Raw genomic sequence first — 20,108 nt, 5'->3', positions numbered from 1 at the left:
GACATATGCAGTTTAGGTGGATTAACCATGTTATGTTGCCATTAGTGACGCAAGAAGTGTAGGTTGGGTGGATTAACCACGGTAAGTTCCCGGAGTTATGTGGATAGGGTGGGGTGGATTTGGCCTCAGTAAGATGCTCATTCAGAGAGCAGACTCGTTGGGCTGAATGTCTTCCTTCTGTGCTGTAGCGATTCTATGACAATGCTGGTGGCACTGTACCATTTCCAAATGTGCCATTACTATTCAATTTGGATAAATGTTTGTGATAACCTCCTGCTTTCCTTAACAAGCTTTATAGATAGATTTTTAATTTTCCCATTTGAGTGTGAGTTGCTTGATGACAATATAACATTTTTGAATCTGCATACTTTACCAAATGCTCAGCATTCCGTACTTGTAAACTGAGAGTAGCTGAAACCACTTTATCTGCAATTCTGTGTCTAGCAAGTTGTTGCTTGCTATGTGCAATCCAGTTTGAACTTACAGTATCAGTTGACTTGCTGAGTTTCAATAAGAATTGTAGACATATCTGAGAGGGCAGAATGTTGCGTTGACTGAAATTCAAATATAGCCGTCTCAACTTTTTATAATGATTGGAAAAGCCTTGTGCTTTCGTTGACCTGCAGACTTCCAGTGAGTGTTACATGTTGGACATCCAGTTAATCGCATCTGCAATTTGTGCTGATTAAGCTCAATCAAAGATGAGATCAAAGCGTCTGTGATAGTAGTACAAAACCTCTCTTTGAAACCTAGACTTTTTAGTCCCCTGGCAGCTTTCCATTTGTTTTAATCAAGTTGGCGAACAAGTGAACTTTGTGACTTTGAAGAGAAGCTCTCCTTCAATAGTCAAATATCTTCCCAAGTCCCTCTCCAATTGTAACTCATGATCAATTTCAAATTCCATGCTTGTCATTCAATTCCAAGATCACGAGATTCACTTCTGTGTAATGTTTCCTTTTCTTTGCTTCTTTTTACATAGCTTTGCCCAGTAGTATCAGGAGACAGGATACCAGACATTTTCTCAGGTGACATTGATAAAATTATGCCATTTATAAATTATTATAGTTTGGGATTATTGTTTTAAATTTAGTGACCTGTCCCGGTATATTCTGACGTTCAAAGTGGTTTTTATACCTCAAAACTGACCATAAAAGGCTGCGATCCCCTTGACTTCCTCGTGGATTGAAGGTACTCCCTCGACTCAGGAGAGAATAAAAGGGACATTTAAGATTGTGATTGACTCAATGCCCTTTCCTGGAATTAAATCAAAAGGGTAATTTCAAATTGATTGCTTCATTCAAATGCAACTGTGTCAAATTCTCATGGTGTGAAATCCACATTGCAGGATGTATAATCAACCTAATCTCCTACGTTATTTGGAAAAAGACTTTGGTCGCGAAAAATGTCATAGGATGAGAAAGCCATTCTTTCTGTTCGCTTTGAAAAATGCAGCAGAAGCTGTGTGTAAAGAATTCGATTGAACCCTACTGCCCATAATCCAAACAGCCAAGGCACTAAACCACAATGACACGAAAGTGGGAAAAGGACTCCCTCAATTTGTTCCAACTTCAGGTTCACCTGGGCACCAATCTTCTGGAAATTGGACTACAAGAAGCCTCATATTATTAAGCACCTTCTGCTTTACAAGACATTGATTTCAACTAAAACATCAATTTTGTCTAAGAAACTATAGGCCTACAATGAAAGAGACTGTGGGGATTGTGGTGGGCAGTTAGAAAGCTAACAGGAAGAGGACTCTCCATAAATACCCTCAAACTCAATGATTAGGAGCTCAGCATATTGAGGCAAAAGATAGGGTTGAAGTGTTTGCAACCATCTTCAGCTTGAATTGCTAAGTGGATTGTTCATACTTGCTTCCTGAAGATGCCAGTCTTCAGCCAATTTGATTCACTCCATGTGATGTCAATAAACAGCTATAGGCACCATATACTGTAAAAGCCATGGATCTAAACAACATTCCAGCAATAGTGATGAAGACTTACGTTCCAGCATCCCCCGAGCCAAGCTGTTCCAGTTCAGCTACAACATTGGTATCTAGCCGGCAATATGGAAAATTTTCCAGGTATGTCCTATACACCAGCAACAGGACAAATCCAACCTGGCCAATTGCCACCTCATTAATCTATTCACAATCATTGGCAAAGCAATGCAAGCTGTCATCGTCATTGCTATCAAGCAACACTAACTCAGCAATTACCTACTCACTGACACTCAGTTTGAGTTCTGGCAGGGCCTCTCAGCTCTTGATCTCATTATAGCCTTGATCCACACATGTACAAAAGAGCTGAACTCCAAAAGTGAGGTGACAGGGATTGCAGTTGACATCAAGGCAGCATTTGATCGAGTATGGCATCAAGGGCCCCTAACAAAGCCAGAGTCACTGGGAATCAGGAGATAAATGGTTGTGGTTATTGAACGTCAGTCAGCTCCACACTGGGACATTTCTACAGGAAATCCACATGGTTGTGTCCTAGACCTAAACATCTTCACCTGCTTCGTCAATGACCTTTCCTCTGTCCTACGGTCAGAAGTGGGAATGTTTGTGATAATTGCACAATGTTCAGCACTGTCCGTGACTCCTCAGCTCCTCAAGCAGTCCATGTTCATATGCAGGATGACCTGGACAATATTCAGGCTTGGGCTGATAAGTCACAAGTGCCAGACAATTAAAGTTTATTTATTAGTCACAAGTAGGCTCACATTAACATTGCAATGAAGTTACTGTGAAAATCCTGTAGTCGCCACAGACCACCACCTGTTCAGGTACACTGAGGGAGAATTTAGCATGGCTAATGCACCTAAATCAGCTCGTCTTTCAGATTGTGAGAGGAAACTGGAGCACCCGGAGAAACGCACGTAGACATGGGGAGAACATGCAGACTCCACACAGACAGTGACCCAAGTTGGGAATCAAACCCGGGTCCCTGGCGCTGTGAGGCAGCAGTGCTAACAATTGTGCCATCCTTCAACAAGAGAGAAACTAACATCTACCTATGAAATCAGTAACTCACCAAGGCTCCTGAGCCTGAACCTACAACCTCTACCACTTAGAAAGGCAAAGACAGCAGATACATGGGAACACCCCTACATGCATGCTCCCTTCCAAGCCATGCACCGTTCTCATGTGGAACTATATCATAGTTCCTTTACTCACTATGTCAAAATCCTGGAATGTACTTCCTTACAGCACTATGGGTGTACCTACATCACATGACCTGCAGTGGTTCAAAAAGGTGGCTCACCACCATCTTCGTGAGAGTAATTGGGAATAGCCAACAACACTGACCTAACCCACAATGCCCACGCCCCATGCATAATTAAATACAAATACCTAAATTGTAACCATGTTGCTTTATATCCATCTATGTCTAATCTTGGTGAGTGTGTGTAATGAGTGAGTGATAGATGCACTTAAACATCTGGGGCAAGTTTGTGATCGTAAATAACCCACTTTATTTTATAACTCTCAATCTTGCTGTTGGAGTTATTTAATAGAGACAATGGGTGGAATTTTATGGCCTTGCTCATCCCAAAACCGTAAAATCTTGCCCAAGGTCAACCGACTTTTCTGTGGTTTGCCCCTCACCTGCTATGATTCCTGTGATGGGCAGGGCAGTAAAATTCTGGTAAATCACTCTGAAGATAAGAACATACACACCACATTATCTATAACCGTTGATCAGAGGCAGCAGAAAATAACACACAAATTTTGTCCATGACGTTAGGGTCAATTAAGAAAATCATATCATTTATTCTGAAATGCCTCATAGTAAACTTGGTTGGTTTGACTGTTCAAGATCAAAGAAATGCTTAGACTTCTATTGAAACAAAGATGCAACATATTTGGAGACAATGCAGCAGTCTCTCAGTTTACAATTTACAGCTGCAAGTCTCCCCAAGTCCCAGCCACGTGTTGTAGGTACCAGGTTGTAAATAGTTGTGTGGTAAACTGTTCATTTCTTTTGAAGATGAAAGGGAGTTTGGGTTGTGACATGTCCACCTTATTACAAGGTTAAGATGTTTCACGCTACTATGGGGAAGTGGGCAAAGGAAACCATGGATGGGACCAGACAGGATTTTCTGGTCCAGCTGACAGCGACCCTTTACTGTGGGTTCCCTGGTGGTGGAGAGAGTGAATGGGAATTCTTGTTGACAATGGCAGGGCCGAAAGACCCCACCACTGGCCAACGGGCCGTCTCCGCCACCACAAAACACATTGTGGGAGGTGAGGAGAATCCTGCCCACTATTTGACATCAGGTAACAGATCTCTCTACAAATTAATAAGTAGCACAGACAGACAGTGTGGTCAACAGAGGATAAGGCTGCGTCACTTTGTGAATTATGGCATTTTGTATGTATCTGTATTGAGTTGGCGTAAATGCTTGAGAGGCGTATGCTATGGGTTGTTTTGCTGGAAACCTCAACAGAAATTCTTACCAACCCTGGTCACATCACAATATTTCAGCATGAGATTTCTATCATCTGGGATTGCAGCTTCTGAATTACCTTTTCTTGCTTAATATTCAGATGCTATGCCATATCTTTGTGAGATAGCTTTCGTTATGACTTTATGACAAATTAGACAGGAAATTGCCTAAGTATTTGACGACCTGCAGGTCTTTATTTGTTGTTTGCTTTCTACACTTTAAAAAAAATTGTATTTATATCGTGTTTTTCATGACCACTAGACATCCTACAGTGTTTTACAGCCAGTGAAGTACTCTTTAAGTGTAGTCACTGTTGTAATTTTGGAAATGTGTTATTTAATTTACACTCAGCAAGCGTCCATAAACTGCAGTGAGATTCTGACCACATAATGTGTTTATTTTGTGACATTGATTGAGGGATAAATATTGACAAGGGCACTGGAATAACTCTCCTGCTCGTCCTCAAAATTGGACAGTTGGAGCTTTTACGTTCATCTATTCTTTTGCTTGCTGCCATAGATGCCACTATAGCAGTGTTAGTTTCAAAGTGATCTTGGAATAGAGGAAGGCTGCATTTCACAGCCTGCAATTCTATGTGAGTAGCTCTCTTCCCTGGTCAGGGGCAAATGTCATTACTCTGCCACTGACTGCAAAATCTATGCTATTGAGTTGGAAAATTTCTGGAGATCAGGAAAGTCTGTGGCTTTAACTTCTCATCCAAAAGACAACAACCCTGACTGTGCAACATTCTCACAGTGCTGCTTCGCAGTGCCAGGCTAGATTTTTTTGTGGTCAAGTCATGGAGTTGGACTTGAACCCACTACTTTGTGACTCAGGGATGAAAGAGCCACTAAATGAGCCACGGCTGATATCATCCTTGAGTTCTTCTGCTGTGAGTCAGTGTTGTATGCAACTGAACTCTTTCACCTGGAGTTAACACTGATTCACAAGGTATTTTCTTATTTGATAGACTTTTTATAACCTTTGGTCATATTTCTCATCATCCTTTCCCCAGAACAAGATATCATCTGTAATAGCGTCCACTCCTTCAGTGTCATCTCAGATCTGCAAAACTCAGGATCAGGATTTGCGTTAAAATCAAGGTAAAATTTTTATCTCTCACTATTATTATTGAACAAGACTGACAGCAAATTTCTGACCTCTGCACAAAGAGTCATAGATGTTTACAGCATGGAGGCAGGCTCTTCAGCCCAACTTGCCCATGCTGCCCAGTTTTTCACCATTAAGCTATTTCCAATTGCCTGCATTCGGCCCTTATCCCTCAGAAGGCAGAGTGAATTTCAAAGTTAGCACTGAAATTTCTATAGACTGATTGAGATGCAATATAGAGCCTTTGAAGGAAAATTTAATCATCATCTTACTGAACCTCACATTTGGAAATAGAACACAATTCTTTTGATATAGGACCTCAAACCAACATTTCTTTTGAACAAAAAGTTGTTTTGACTCTTCACCGACAGTTCCGGACATTAAATAGAGGTGGCAGTGGCGGCGAAGGAAAAGGGAGAAAAGATAATGGCCTATGATTCCTTCTCCCTCATCTGAGTCTCGGATTGTTCAAGTTGATTTTTGTGTGAACTACAGGAACTGCTCAGCTGAACCCCCTGTTGTTCACTGAAAAGAAAACCTTATCATTAAAAAGCACATATTCTGTAAGAGGTGTTCAATAACTTTCTTCATCTCAAACTGATCTGATGCAGAACTAAATGTAGAAATCAAGAAGTAGCTGTCAGTGACAGACTGTAGGGTGCACCACTGCAATCTTCACAGCTGGAATCGAATGGAAAGCAATTAATTATTATGAACCTTTATTCCTTTCAAGGATTAATTAAGAAGTTGTGCCTTATTCAGTCACGACTAGCTACATTTTTATCATTGTACTCAGTCATAATTACTTATGAATAACCTCTCTGATCCTGAAAAGAAAATTTTATAAGTATGTGGTTTCAATCCCTCAGAAGATCATTTAATAATTGCAGTTTATAAAAGTTCTTTTTAATGTCTGATATTTTTAGTTCTTCCTTATCTCCCGTGTATAAGCTGCAATGTGCATTTCACTTCCTGAGCAATGATTTAAAAGTGGATAATACTCTTTGCTTTTTTGCTACCTGTTTGTCGTCGGTGAAAATTCTTCCCTTTGATTGATCAGCTTGGGTGCTCTCTATCATTTTGCCTATTGCTACAGGTCCCGATCAAACAAGATCCAAACTGACCTCTTTGCCAAAAGGCCAAGATGGCTTTGAAATATTGCATCAGGCAAAGCTTTGGTTTAATCTCATTGGCTACCCTTACTCTTTATTCTACCCTAGTTTAGGCAAATCATGATCATAAGCATCAGTGCAATCCAAGTGCAATGGGCTAGCTTCGTCACTACTTGATTATGGTTTCACCCCTAATTTCAAAGTGGCATCAGACTAGACAAAGTCTGTATTCTAGAACCTGTTAATTCTATTTGGGCTGCCTTTCTCAAGGTCAGGAGCAAATGTCATTACTTTGCCACTAACTGCAAAATCTGGACTGTTGAGTTAGAAAATGTCTGCAGCTGAAGTGATTACAAATGTATTCTGGTGTTTATATAACTTCCAAGAAGGCTATTTAAAGTTACACAACTTTTAAGAGTCTTTATCCAATTGTACTTACCAGTTGCTACAATTTGCTTCAAACGTACAAGGTATTTTGGCATTTGACATTAAACCACAGACGGGGAACATAGTGTGATATTACTTTCTCGAGAGTGTTCATTACGTTATGTTCCCTTTCTGTTGGTTGATTAATATTTTCAGGGTCGAGACACATTCTCAGTAATATGTTTGGGTTTTCACCATGTTGGGTTGACTTGGCAGCCCTTTAAAAATGATGGGTGAGTCCCAGTTCTGACTTTCCCAAACCTGTTACTGGGCTGTGCAATTTTCAGGATCGCCTTTAAAGTGTGCAGGCTGCTTCCTTTCTCAATTCTGCTTCTGGCACTCCTGACCCCGCCAGTTCCATTGTGGTGATGTCTCATCTATTCCACTGCAGTTTTCATGGAGTTGGGCCTGCTTTTTGAAGACTCATAGTTCATGGTCCCTTAGAGGAGTGGCGAACCAGAGTGTGCATGAGGGATCTTTTAAAAATTAAGTTCAGAAGGTCCCTCTCATGCCTCCTACGCCAAGCTTGTGCACTTCCATGCCCATTGACCCACTGCACACTTTCTGGAACCAATGAATGTAAGTGTAAAGTAGAATGTGTGAAAAAAAAGTAATCTATTGATTTATTTCTCTTATGATAAAACAATCTGGACTGCTAAAAGTGCCAAGCATCCAGGCCTTTCAAAGTTTCCAAAACCACTAGCCTTAAGCAGTTGAAGCCAATTGAATTATGCAAACAAACAGTGAAAAGATCAGAAAATCTAAATTATCAATCAAATGTTGTCTATACTGGGGAGCAGGTGTTCTGTTATTCTAATAGCTGCCTGGACTCTTAGCCAAGTCTCACTATGTATGTTAGCGGAGAGCCCAGACAGCTGTTAAAATAATAGAACATCTGCTCCCCACTGTTGGCATTTTTGATAGACAGTTCAGGCTCTCTGAACTTCTAAATATGTTCATTTATATAGCTTAACTGGTTGCAAGTGCTTGTGGTTTGTGATACTTCACAGGGCCTAGATGATTGACACATTTATTAGCTTTCAGTCAAGATTTTTTTTCATAAGAGGAATTTAATAATGGAGTACATTTTTTCAAAGCTTTGTCTTACATATTCCACTTTACACTGATGTCCATTGGGCCTAGAAAGTGACAATGGGCCATGGAAGTACCAAAGCTGGGCATAGGAGGCAAGAGGGAATGTAGGGGAGGGTGGAAGGGTGGAACCTAACATGGGAATATGGAGGGGTGGGTGGAGGAAAAAGCTTTGCATAAGAGGACATGAGATGGCTAAGGGGTTGGGTGGCATGGATGGGGCATGTGGAGTGTTTATAGGGTGAAGGAGATCTGAGGGGTGAGAGCTGGATGGCATTTATGTTAAAATTTCCACTGCAGCACCTTCAGACCTTTTAAACTGCCCACCTTGGCATTCAACAGCTGCTGTGCCTGCCTCTGCACTTCCATCCAGGTAGCCTAGTAATGAAGATCCCACCTTAGCAGGCACTTTCTTGCAAGGTGGGCAGGTCAAGCTGGGATTTTTCCCAATTCCCACTGCCCACCTGGAAGATGAAAATCCAGGCTATTGTCTCTTTTACTTCATTGTTGTTCCTGCTTCGCTGACCCAGTATCTTCATTTTCTTTATCACATCACATCATTACTTCTAAATTCAATGTTTATCCCAATGTACAGGATGTTTGTTTATCTTGGTACATGTTTAAGCTTGGCTTCCATACAACACATCACAAGCACGTCAGTGCATTGATATATTTCTCTGTCGCTTTTAGGCATTTATTGTTCACAGCTCCACTAACATTTTTGATCAATACTAACAGTGGATACAGTCAGACTGTCAGGATACATGTATTAATTGTCCCAGTATTCAAAATCCTAAACTATGATATTTGACTTTATGTTCATACACCATGTTGCAGTTTGATGTCATCACTAATTTGGCATTAGATGTCCTCAATTTTGTATTTAGCTTTTTGTAAACTATTTATCGCATGATGTTACATCCTGAATCTAATCTGAAACAAATAATTCTATTGTTTATCATGAGAACGGTTGTATATTCAGCAGCATCCCTTGTCTGAACCACAGCCGCAAAATTAATCCTTTTTTTGAGTAGGCAATTTCAACTCTGAACTTACTTTTAAAGTTCTTTGCTTGTTTGGCAAGAAAAGTTTTGCTTTTATTTAGCACCTGTATTTGGCTGTGTTCTAGACATTTCTTTCCTCATGATTTATTACAGTAGTTATAATCTATTATCTTTTGCTGACAAACTGACTGGACTATTTTTATTGCATTATCATTACTTAATTCACAGTTCTTGTAATATTGCATCTGTGTTTCTGGCTCCATTTCACTGATCTGTGATACTCGACAAATATCAACTGCTGTCCATAGATCTTTTCTTTTTAGTTGTCCTATCTCTGACTTAACCATCTCCAGTATCAACTGAGAGTTTGTTATTAATGAAGCTGCCTGCAAGGGATCTGTACTTGCAAGACTTGGCCATTTCTGGCACCTCTATTATATCTTAATCAACACTTTCTCTTTGGGTTTGGAGCCTGCTGTGAGATACATCTTAACATGCAATATCATTCTGAGGTGTAAAACATTCATAAAACTTATCTCTTAACTCTAGCTTCCATTTGTACTCTCCTTCACATACACAGATGTGTTTGTATACCTCAACACTTGCATATAGGAAATTAAGGTCCGGGCTATGTGATTGCAAAAAACAAAGTATTCATTACAAGCTGTAGAGAGGGCAAGCAGAAGACCTACTTTCTATCTGCCAAGATTGGAATTAAAATTCAGAAACCTAAGTACACTTGCTCTACATATTGTTTTGATTGTATTCTAGCCAAGGTAGGTTCTCGTTTAGCCAGTCATTATTTATGAATTGAGTTTATTGAAATCCAGAAATCGCAAAGTAGTTACCTATGAGATAGGCCCTTTAACCAATCTCATACATTTAAAAAATATGTATTTTCCCTCTGATTACAACATTCAATTTTCTCTCAATTTGTTCTCAGGTTTTGCTTCAACAACCTTATCTGGAAATCAATTTTCCTTGTTTATTATACTTGGTAGGAAAAAACTTCTTGACCTCAGTTCTAAGTTTGTCTGTTACCAGTTTGAACTTTGCCCTTTTATCTTAAAATGGAAACAAACATTAGAAAATAAGAGCAGGAGTCGACATTTGGCCCTTTGAGCCTGCTCCTTCGTCCTTTTTACTCTGCCTAATCCTGTTCTAATTTTATAAGTTATGATGAGATTCCCCTCTAATTCTTCTGAACTTTAATGAATATAATCCTAACTGACTCAATCTCTCCTCAGACTTCAATCCCACCATCCCAAGAATCAGAGTGATAAATGTTTTGGCTTCAACATCTCTATACAGCTTTCTTCTTATGTACTTCCTTCAGGGCCATTCTCAGTTACTTCCTTTCCAAGAGTGAAAAGACCAATTTTCTCAAGTCTTTCCTTAAAACTCAGTTCTTTAACCTCATGGGTCGTCTCCGAATTCTTTGAACTTTTTGTTTCAGTCTGGATGACCATGACAGTACTGCAAAGAGCAATACAAACCTTTGGTGAAGATAACACCGCATTCATCATAAAATTTATCTGTAGGGAAACAAGTCAGTTGTCAAATCAGACATAAACCATCTGAAGCATCAACCGACTCCATTTTCTCAGTGGATGTTGTCTAACCTGTTGACCCCTCTCCAGTGTTTTTTGCTTCATTTCAGATTGATGCTTTTTGATGTTTTTTAAAAGAAGAGATGACTTAATCAGCAAATTAGTCAGAGCATTTTAGCAGAGTGCAATCTGACATAACATTTACCAGAGCACTATGTCATGTTGGCAATGCTTGCTTGAAATTTCTGACTCACACATAACCACTCTTTATACTAATATCTATATTAATAGGATAACCTATTACAATTTGAGATTTACATATGGAAGGAAAAATGAAGAGAATTAGCTTAGCCGACACGGCTGTAACTAAAACTTGGTGATAATTTGACATTCTCAAAATGGATAAAAATAGTAATGTGTGGGAGGAATAGCCATGTTAATTAAGGGAGACTGGATATAGTCAAAACAGTTGATTTAACTTTGGATAAGAGAAATCTAAGTGGAAATGTCTGCCAGCCCAAAAGTGAAAGTAATAATTGGAAATTGTTAGGCCACTAGGGCAAAAGAGATGTGAAATTATTTGAAAAATAGAGGAAAAGGGAGGGCAGCAATTATTTTAAAATGGAAATGGCACTATGATGGGGATCTTTCAAAAAGGGAGAAGGGATATAGATGAGCTCACAATGGACTGCAGCAGTACAGCAAACTGGAAAAGAAATCTTGTAGTTTCTAGTGAGCCTGAAATATTGGAAAATATGGACCTTAGCCCTTATTAAATTTGGTATTGTGACAGAGGCTGGAAGAATTAGACTTGATGGCATTAATTAAAGCTCCAACTTTTATGAAAGCTGATTCTAAAGTTGCAAGACATGAAGTGGGGTTGACCAATAGAGCAATAAAACAAGAATAGGCAATATTGAGCAGAAAATGAACAACCTCAACATCAAGCTGAAAATACTACAATCAAATACCAAATGACTAATTAGAGAAAGGAAAAAAATTTGCAGCTTTTAGTGCCATATGTCCACAGGGCCCCTCAAAGTACATTACATCAATTAATTCCAATGGAAATACAGTGTATGGGGTGAATGAGGCACATGTGATGGTGAGGCCAAGCAAACAGCAACTGAAATAAATGACCAGCTAATCTGCATTCTTTTGGTCATATTGAGTGAGGATTGAATACTGAACCAATGCAAAGAAAAATTAGGCAGTGTGCATTATCAGTAGTCATTTATTACTACCTGTTTTATGTTAATTCTGAAGGTGGGTTTACCACTGCAGACCCAAAAAATTGGTTCTGGATTTTCGCTCGCAAATCGAGATGTGGAGGTTGGAAAATCTCCTGTATATATGCAAATGTGTATGTGTGCATGTGTATGTCCAAGTGTACATGCATGTATATGTGTGTTTGTGTGCGTGAGTCCCCTATTCAGGCTCTTAACTGGACAAGTAAATGCATCATCCCACTGTCACTGGTATTTTATCTATGCGGGGGAGGCCCGTGCCATGTAGGAAACTGGACAGCTTTAACTGTCAAGTTTGCTCTCACGCAAGGAGGATAAGAACGTCCTTTGGTTGTGCCTGGACACCCTCCCAGTCAGCTAATCCTCTCCCAGTCTTAATTGTTCTCCTCGGTGCACTGGGACTGCGTGTAGTACCAGCACTTGCTACTTCTCTCAGCTGGTGCTGCTGAGACTCCAGATGCTGACCGTATGAAGAGCTGGCAGTTCTCTAAGGTGGGACTTCCTCCAAACACAGGAGTGGAAGTCTCCCCTTAAAGCAATTAATGTCTCTCCCAGTGTTCAATTACTGCAGGACAGATGTTAGGATTGTGGACGGGCTCCTCCCACCAGTTCCCATTAAAGATTTACCTGTGCGGTGGTGTGCAGGGGAGTTGGGGGAAAACCATGACACCCCATTAAATTCAGTTCCTGAAGCAAATGGAAAGTATCAACACAATTGTCGTTCAAACAAAAATTTGAATATACTGAAGGTGCAGAAACCGAGAGAATGTTCTGATTTAACATGGTGTTGATTATGAGCTGACGTCAGCTTATTATATTTTATTTCAAATGGAGATCTTAGGAAGGATTTTCTACTGGTGATAAAGCAGCTCTCTAGCATAACTCCAACGGCCATGAACAGGTAATTATTTATGGTTTCCCCTGTCACTTTGTATTGGGGAATGCAGAAATCCCCACTTCCTGAGACATTAAAAGAAAGTAGATTCGTTAAAAAAAGGGACCACAGTGTGCCTTACTTATATCCTATACAAAGGTATTGTCTATATAAGCACATATATAATCATGCTGTAGCTGTATGATGTTGGATCTGGCAGATTCCATTGTGATCTGCAGTGACCACATCTGCAGCAAATATTGGTTGCTCAAAGAACTTTGACTCAGAATTGGTGAGCTGGAGCCCAAACTTCAGGGGCACATCCAGGAGGCAGAGTGTTATCTGGACACTTTGTTTCAGGAGGTGGTCACACCCTGTAGATTAGGTCCTTCTAGTTTGGTCAGTGGTCAGGTTCAACAGGGTGTGACTGCAAGTGAGACCAGTGGGGGGGATCCTGAATTCAAGAACTGAGGTGCCTCAGCTCTTGACTTTGTCCAAAAAGTATGAGGCACTTGCTCCCTGTGTGGATGAAAAAGAGGGCTGTCGGGAGGATGAGCTTGCAGACCACTGCACCATTGGACAGGAGGCCATTCAAGAGAGGGGAACAAAAAGACAAGTAGTTGTAGGGGATTCTATAATTAGGGGGATTGATAACATCCTTTCTAAACCAGATCATGAGTCCCGCATGATATGCTGCCTGCCCAGTGCTAGAGTGAGGGACATCTCTGACTGGCTTAAAAGAATATTGGAGTGGAAGAAGGAGGATCCAGTTGTTGTGGTCCATGTTGGGACAAATAACATCAGCAAGACTAGTAAAGAGGACTTGTTTGGGGACTAACAGGCACTAGGAACTAAATTGAAGAACTTGCCCTCAAAGGTCATAATCTCTGGACTACTACCCGAATCACATGCAAATTGGCATAAGGTTGAGCAAATTTGGGAAGTTAACTCGTGGCTAAAGGAATGAAACAGAAAAGAGGGGTTCCATTTCATATGCATTGGCATCAATATTGGAACAAGAGGGATGCGTACTGTTGGGACAGTCTTCATCTGAACCGATCTGGGACCAGTGTTCTATCGCAAAGGACAAAAAGGGTGGCCACATGTTCTTTAAACTAGCAAGTTGGAGGGAAGTGAAGAGTAAAACTATGGGAAGTATAATGGTTAATAGAAAGCAAAGTAGCAGGTTAGCGTGCAGGGAGAAGGTTTCAACTGCATTGAAAATCAGGAAAAATGTTAAAAGGAAGGAGAACTCAGGAGATGTTATTAATAGATGTGTTAGGATTCAAAAAAAAGAGACAAAAGCTAGCATAAGGGCACTTTATCTGAATGCCCATGGCATTCAAAAAAAAATGTTAAATGAGTTGACGGCACAAATCATCGCGAATGAGTATGATTTAGTGGTCGTTACAGAGACATAGTTGCAGGATGGTCATGACTGGGAGCTAAATATCCAGGGATATCAGACTGTCTGAAGGGATAGACAGGAAGGTAAGGGAGGTGGTATAGCTCTGACATTTAAGGATGACATCAGGGCTGTGGTGAGAGATGATATAAGTTCTGTAGAAAAAAAGGTTGAATCCATTGGGTGAAAATTACAAAAAGTCACTGATAGCTGCAGTCTACAGGCCATCAAATGATAACATTATGGTAGGGTGATGAATAAACAAAGAAATAACTGATGCATGTAAAACTGGTACAGCAATTATCATGAGGGATTTTAGTCTACATGTTGATTGGTTAAATCAGGTCGGTTAAGGCAGCCTTGAGGAGGAGTTCACAGAATGTATCCACGATAGTTTCCTCGAACAGTATGTAATGAAACCTATGAGGGAGCAAGCTTTCCTAGATCTGGTCCAGTGTAATGAGACAGGAATAATTAATAATCTTAGAGTCAGGGATCCTCTCGGAAGAAGCAATCACAGACAGGTTGATTTTAAAATACAGACAGCGTGAGAAGGTAAAATCCAATACCAGTGTCTTGTGCTTAAACAAAGGAGACTACAATGGGATGAGGGAGGAGTTGGCTAAGGTAGACTGGGAGCAAAAACTTTATGGTGGGACAATTGGGGAACAGTGGAGGACTTTTAAAGCAATTTTTCACAGTGCTCAGCAAAAGTATTTATCAGCAATAAGGAAGGACTGCAGAAAAATAGATCTGATGTGGAGATGCTGGCGTTGGACTGGGGTAAAACAGAAAGAAATCCCACAACACCAGCTTAAAGTCCGACAAGTCTATTTGTAGCAAATGCCGCAAGCTTTCGGAACAGGCTGTCCCTTTGTCAGGTGTCTGGGAGTTCTGATCACAAACAGGGCACAAAGACACAAACTCAATTTACATGCATGATGATTGGAATGTGAGTCTTTACAGCGAATCAATTCTTATAAGGTACAGACAATGTGTGTGGAGAGAGCTTTGAGCACAGGTTAAAGAGATATCTATTGTTTCCAGACAGGAAAGTTAGTAAGATTTTGCAAGTCCAGGCAAGTTGTAGGGGTTACAGATAGTGTGACATGAACACAGGGTCCCAGTTGAGGCCGTTCTCACGTGTGTGGAACTTGGCTATTAGTCTCTGCTCAGCAACTCTGCGCTGTCGTGTGTCGTGAAGGCCACCTTGGAGAACACTTACCCGAAGATCAGAGGCCAAATGCCCATGACTGCTGAAGTGTTCCCCAACAGGAAGAGAACAGTCTTGCTTGATGATTGTTGAGTGGTGTTCATTCATCCGTTGTCGTAACATCTGCATGGTCTCCCGGAGATGATGATTGACTTACGAAGAGAGTCTGAGTAGACAGGAACTATACTCATTGGGATTCAGAAGGATGGGGGGAGATCTGATAGAAACATATAAGATTATGAAGGGAATAGTTAAGATAGAAGCAGGTGAAACTAGAACTATGGGCTATGGCCTCAAAATAAGGGGGAACAGATTTAGAACTGAGTTGAGGAGGAACTTCTTCACACAAATGGTTGTCAATCTGTGGAATTTCCTGCCCAGTGAAGCAGTTGAGGCTACCTCATTGAATATTTTTAAGGCAAGGATGGATAATTTTTTAGAACAGTAAAGGAATTAAGGGTAATGGTGAGCAGATTAGTAAGTGGAGCTGAGTCCATGAAAAGATCAGCCATGATCTTATTGAATGGCAGAGCAGGCTCGAGGGGCCAGATGGCCTACCCCTGCTAGTAGTTGTTACGTTCTTATTTTTGAACAAGCATAATAGATTTAAACTGTGTTTTTGTATTTTCTTATGAGTTTTGGCCAACAAGCAGTTTACCCCTTGGCATAATGGGAAATAGGTTTAATTAGGGCAGACACATTACAGATGAAACCTATTACATTGCTATGTTAAGTGAGACTACTTTATTCTTTTATGGGACATGGGTATCACTGGTTTGGTCATCATTTTTATTGCTCATCTATAACTGCTCTGAGAAGATGGTGGTGAGCTGCCTTCTTGAACCACTGCAATTCTTGTGGTGTAAGAACACCCACTGTGCTTATCAGAAAGGGAATGAAGGAACAGCAATATATTTCCAAATCAGAATTGTGAGTGGCTTGGAGGAGCAATTGAAGTCATGCTATTCCCAGGCATCTGCTACTCTTACCCTTTTGTCGAGCAGAGTTCTCAGATTTGGAAGATGCTGCAAAGGAGAATGTGATGTTGTGACAGTGCAGCTTGTAGATGATACACACTGCTGCCACTGTGCCTCAGTGTGGAAGGAGGGAATGTTGAAACTGGTGAGAATAATGAGGAAAGAAAAAGGGGTGCCGGAGCAAAAGGAACTGGGGTTATGTGTGCACAAATCATTAGTAGGACAGGTTGAAAATCAGGTAATAAGGTGAACAAGTTCCTGGGCTTCATTAAAAAAGAGAAATGGAGTATAAATGGTAAACCTTTATAAAAACATTGGTTTGACCTTGACTGGAGTATTGTGTCCAATTCAGGGATGTGAAGGTATTAGGGAGGTTGCAGAAAAGATTTACGTGAATGATTCCAGGGACAAGAGACTTCAGTTACAAGGATAGATTAATGAATCTGGGTCAATCTTCTTCAGAGAAGGAAAGGTTAAGAAGAGGTTTGATGTAGGAGTTTGAAATCAGGAAGGTTCTGGGCAGAGAAAGCAAGGGGAAACTGTTTCCATTAGTAATAGTTGAGTGCTGGAAGATATTGATTTATGGCAAGAACAAAAGTCAGTAGTGACATGAGGAAAAACCTCTTTATGCAGCAAGTGGTTCAGATCTGGAATGCACTCCCTGCGAGTGTGATGGAGGCTGATTCAATCATGGCTTTCAAAAGGGAATTGGACAATAACCTGAGCCAAAAATAATTTACAGGCCAGGGAGAAACGACAGGGAACTGGGATTAGCTGAACAGCTCTTATAGATAGTCAGCGCTGGACACAATGGGAAAGTGGCCTTCTATTCCTTTCACATTGTATGGTTCTATAATATGCAACCCCTCATGCAAATTATGTTTTTCTATCTCCGATCTTTCACAATGTACTGAATATTAGCAGTTTTGTGTTTTGAAGCCATATTCATGATGAATTGCACACACAAGCTTTGCAATTGGCAAACAAAAGAGACTTTCATCTCCACAGTCTGGATACAAGCCTAGGGTCTCCATGTGCACGGGAGCTGATGCACCAAAAGTATAAAACAAGGGCAGCCTTATTGGAATTAATCGTTTTTTAAATTCTATTCTCAATTTTCAGAATCCAATTTATTTTAAATTATTTTCAGGAGCCTACTAAGTAGATCTGCACACTTTTAGTCATCTGTTTCGAAATAGCTCTCGTAATCCCTCCAAATTTAATTGCTGACATTTCTTTCTTACCATCCAACTGTTTCTGATAAAATAACAACAAAACAATCAAATCATTTGTTCACAGTTTGATTTGGGGGTAGAAAAAAGTCTGAAGCTAGCTCATGGGAAAGGATTTGCAACGGAACGGAAAGTTTATATCTCCAGAGAAAAGGCAAAAAATGACAATACACAATTTTGGTCTTAAGACCTGGAAACTGTTACTAATTTCAGACTGACAATAGATTGCTGTAGCCAATTTATCTATTATTTGTGATAAAACTAAAAGTGTCCAACACTTTTTTTTTTGCAAAATTGCAAAGCTTTGAAATTTGCCCTTTTTTTATCAACTGTTAAGAAACTTCTGCAGCTTTTAGTCTCATTAATGCACTTGAAGCAGCTGCTTGAGAGTGCCCTCTTGCTGTGTATCAAAACTATACATTGTTCTGCAGCAACATTAGTCAGTTTTTTTTTAGTACAAATTGGTATCGGTATGGGGTGGGTAGCAGTAACACAGGAGGGAATCAACAGATATAAACAGGCAACAGAGTGAAGGTTTTTATAAATGAGATCAAGATAGGGCAGCGTGGTGGCACTGTGGTTAGCATTGCTGGCTCATAGTGCCAGGCTGCTCGGGTCACTATCTGTGTGGAGTTTGCATGTTCTCCCCGTGTCCGCGTGGCTTTCCTGTGGGTGCTCTTGTTTCCTCCCACAGTTCAAAAATGTGTGGGTTAGGTTGGCCATGTTAAATTGCCCTTTAGACCCAGGGGGACTAGCAAGGTAAATGGGGTTACGGGGGATAGGACCTGAGTGGGATTGTGATCGATGCAGCCTCATTGGGCCGAATGGCCTCCTCCTGGCCTGTAGGGATTCTATGATTCCATGATATAATGGAGTAGATATGGACCATTGCTCCATTAATCTGGCAGAGCAGATCATCAATGCTTTAGAGAATTTGTCTAATTTTGAGCAACAGATTTCATTGAAATAGAAATTAGTCAGGTTCTGTAAAATGCAGACAATCCATTCTGCTGGATCAATGTTACCTGCCATTGAAAGCATAAATCTACCCCAATGGTATGTAAAAGGTAATGGTTAGGTTACAACTGTAGGGAATTTGGACGCGCTATGATAGAAAGCCTGAGTGTAGGTTCAACTGATACCTGAGATTTGTTTCTCTTTTAGCCTCCACTGGAGCTCAAATCAGGGGCAAGTGAACGCTAAGAATAGCATTGCCTGGCAAGCTTGCTTGTTCCCTGACTCCATCGTGCACCGCTCCACTTTTGCAGAGGTGAGATGGGGGTTAGAATTGCAGGGTTACCTTCATGAACATGGCAGGTAGCTAATTCACCTTGTTGGCAACCACTTAAGGCCAAGTAAAAGGGGTTGACCTCCAGATTTCCTCGCGGGTGAGGGGGTAGCAATTGAGCTACTTGTTTCTGCAGGTGGCAGACCAGGAAGTCCAATGCTCCAAAAGGGCTGAAAAGCCTTTCCTGCCTTCATGGATGCTGCAATAGCTACAGGGCACTCTGCAAAATTGCTGCGCCCTCCTGAGTAGTTTAACTCCATTTCAACACCATGGGAAAAGACTAAGGTAGGTTTAGTCAGGTTGCTAAAATGTTTTTAAGGTAGCGATTAGACAGGTCCTATGGTTGGAGAGTGAAGGATGAATGGTCACACATTCAAATTTGTAGTTAAGAGCGTGAGGAAAGAGGTTAAAAGAACATTAGTTGTATGGAAGGTTTTGGATATGAAATATTTTTGCCCCAAGGTGTAGTTGAACCAGAAATCATTTCAGAGAAGATTTGTAGCAGAGGAAGGTGCAAATCTATGGGAGACATAGGACAATGAGACTACTTTTTGATTGTTGTAGCAAGGAACAAATATGGACTGATGGCCCAAGTGGTGTCATTATGAATTGTAAAACACTTCCGGCTCTGGCAATTTCTGAAAGAATACAAACATGTTGGAATAGGAACGGAAATGAAGGAATTTAATTACAGCAGATGGAATCAGACCTTCTATAACTAAGTGTTTCCCAATCAAGACTTGATAATCAAAATTGACCAATGCAGCTCCGGGTTGGGAGGTGTCATAAAAGTTGCCAAATTTCAATTGAGGCCTTAAGATGTCTGTGTCTTCTTGTGATTTTGGTGAATACAAAATATTCCATGATGTTGGTTGAAAATGAGCAGGAGTTTGTTTGGTGGCCTGATCAGTGTTCTTCCCTCAATCAACACCATAGAATGGAGAATAACTGGCCATTTCTTTTATTTTCTGTTGATGGAACTTTGCTGTGTATAAATTACCTGTTGTGACTCTCTTTGTTATTGTTACCACACTTGGAAAAACAATCAATGGGCAGAAAAATCCTATGGGGATCGCCTGATGAGAAGAAATAAATGTAAATTATTTCTTGGAGATATTGCTAATCCATC

General features: G+C 40.5%; 1 protein-coding gene across 7 annotated transcripts in view; it reads left to right on the top strand.

The window, feature by feature from the left end:
• The window catches only part of ndst3 (N-deacetylase/N-sulfotransferase (heparan glucosaminyl) 3), a 765,674-nt gene that overhangs the window by 470,309 nt on the left and 275,257 nt on the right, over positions 1-20,108 (top strand). For all 7 annotated transcript variants that reach the window (XM_080191467.1, XM_080191474.1, XM_080191492.1 and 4 more), the window contains one exon: positions 5,465-5,552. The gene's annotated coding sequence lies outside the window, so the exon portion shown is untranslated. The remainder of the gene's footprint in view (positions 1-5,464; positions 5,553-20,108) is intronic.

The sequence above is a fragment of the Carcharhinus amblyrhynchos genome, chromosome 1, assembly GCF_965287045.1.
Source record: "Carcharhinus amblyrhynchos chromosome 1, sCarAmb.v2.hapA, whole genome shotgun sequence".
Classification (NCBI taxonomy): domain Eukaryota; kingdom Metazoa; phylum Chordata; class Chondrichthyes; order Carcharhiniformes; family Carcharhinidae; genus Carcharhinus; species Carcharhinus amblyrhynchos.
The sequence above is the reverse complement of the archived record's forward strand: the minus strand, read 5'-3'. Positions and strand labels throughout refer to the sequence as shown.